Genomic DNA, 2521 nt, shown 5'->3' on the forward strand with positions numbered 1-2521 from the left:
GGAAGGATCGCTTGAGCCCAGCAGGTCGAGGCTGTGGTGGCCATGAGCATGCCACTGCACTCCAGCCTGGGTGACAAGAGTGAGACTCCGACTGAAAAAAAAAAATGTATTTCTTACAGTTCTAGAGGCTGGGAAGTACAAAGTCAAGGTGTCAGCAGATTCTGTCTGGTGGGAGTTCACTCTACTTTATAAATGGCACCTTCTTTTACATCCTCACACGGCGGAAGGAGCCAACAAGCTCCCTTGGGCCCCTTTTATAAGGGCACCAAACCCATTCATTTGGTCATGCCTTAATTACCTCCTCAAAGGCCCTACCTTTTAATACTATCACATTGGAGATTAGATTTCAACACATAAATTTGAGGGTGGACACAAGCATTCAGAACATAGCACCTGGGACTGGGAATAAGAAAACTATTAGCCTCTACACACTCCTCTTTAGAGGGGAAAAAATGGAATAGATATAAATTAAAAGTTTTTTAAAAATCAGTTCTTCTTTAAAAAATCAATTTATTTAGAAAATATTAATGAACTCATTGGATGTCTTGAGGATGGGAATGGGGATAATATTCTGCGGAAAAAGTGTCTCTTGGGGTTGGATATATCATGACATTCCCTCCCATTTTGTTTTTCCATCAGAAAACCTAGTGAATTTAACAGTCAATCCTGTGGCCATCCAGATACAGGTCAATGTACTGCCTCTGCCCCTGGGAGGGTGATTTTCTAAGCCTACCCCAGGCTCTGGCAGAATCCAGAGGGGCAAGCAGGAGGAGGCGGCTCTGGAAAAATCCACAGAGTAGCCAAACCTGGCCCTAGTTTAGACCTTGTATGCTACTCGGGACTCTGATTGGCAAGCAACCAAATTGATTCTAGCTGATTTAAAACTGACAGGATTAGCCGGGCATGGAGGCGCATGCCTGTAGTTCTAGCTACTTAGAAGGCTGAGGCGGAAGGAAAGCCTGAGCTCAGCAGGTCAAGACTGTGGTGTCCATGAGGGTGCCACTGCACTCCAGCCTGGACAACAGAGTGAGACTCTGAGTCAAAAAGCAACAACAACAACAACAACAAAACAGGATTTTTGCTTATCTATTTTGAACAATTTGTTGGCTTAAGCAATTTCCTTGACCCATAATCATAGGTGACAGTGTTTTTATAGAACATTTTTGTTTAATCATCCATGGATTTTACTTCTAGGAAATACTAAATTTGACTAGCAATTGTTTTCTCTAGTATATAATGGACTTTTTTTCTTTTAATTGACACTTTAGAGCCCAATTAAATAAGCATGTTAATTAAAATAGCAATAATAATATAGAATTAACTATATCAACTAGGGAGTTTATTAAAGGATTAGGCATTAGGAAACCCTCATTTTAAACCTAGGCTATAATTGATGCACTCTATTTCCGCACTCCCTATTTCTTCTATTTCAAAGCTAATGTAATAAAATTGAAAATGGTATCAAAATAATTAATAACTAAAAGTTCAGTAACTGCTCTTATAAATAGTACATGGGGAAAAAAATAATACACAGGATAACAAGATTCTCTCGAAGAATGGCTAATGAGATTGCTCTCTGGGTATTAAACCAAAAATCAACACTTCGATGCACAAAGTCACCTAAAAGAAACAAATAGCCTGCCATCTAATCAGCGTATTGATGGTAAGAATGGTCGAGAGATCTGGTCAGCCACAAAAATATGGAAAGAGGAAAGTCACTGCAGTTGGCAAGGCTCAGTTAATTTGTGTCATGAGGAAAATGAGCCCATCTTAATACTAGTTTCTGGTCTGCTTTGTACGTATCGCCTCAGAGAAGAAATGCATGTGTTTGTCTTGTTTAACATGGTGCCATTAAGTATAAGACTTCTCTCCTAAGCCTGTGCTTCTCCAGGTATTTTATGACATGGTCTTCTCTTGGGGTCTAGGGTCATTTGTTAGTTTCTGGTTTTGTTGCCTATCTTTTTGAGGTCTTAGACATAAAATAGTTGCCTAGACAATTGTCCTTAACTGTTTTCCTTATGTTTTATTCTAGTACTTTTATAGTTTGGGGTGTCACATTTATTAATCCATCTTGAGCTTATTTTTGTATATGATGAGAAATAGGGGTTCCAGTGTCATTCCTCTGCATATGGACATCCAAATTTCCCAGCACCACTTATTGAAGAGACTTTCCTTTCCTCAATGTATGCTCTTAGTGCCTTGTCAAAAATCAGTTTGCAGTTCCATACAAGTTTTGGGATGCTGCCTGGCATGGTGGCTCACACCTGTAAATCCCAGCACTTCGGGAGGCAAAGGCGAGAGGATTGCCTGAGTCCAAGGGTTCGAGACCAGCCCAGGCAATTTGGCGAGACCTCATCTCTACAATAACCCCCCCAAAAAATTAGCCGGGTGTGGTGGTGCATCCTGTAATTCCAGCTACTTGGAAGGCTGAGGTGGAAGGAGCCAGTGGGCCGAGGCTGCGGTGGCTGTGAGCATGCTACTGCACTCCAGCCTGGGCAACAGAGTGAGACTCCAACTAAAA

This window comes from Carlito syrichta, unplaced genomic scaffold (genome assembly GCF_000164805.1).
Source record: "Carlito syrichta isolate Samal-C Ts95f unplaced genomic scaffold, Tarsius_syrichta-2.0.1 Scaffold313936, whole genome shotgun sequence".
NCBI classification, from domain to species: domain Eukaryota; kingdom Metazoa; phylum Chordata; class Mammalia; order Primates; family Tarsiidae; genus Carlito; species Carlito syrichta.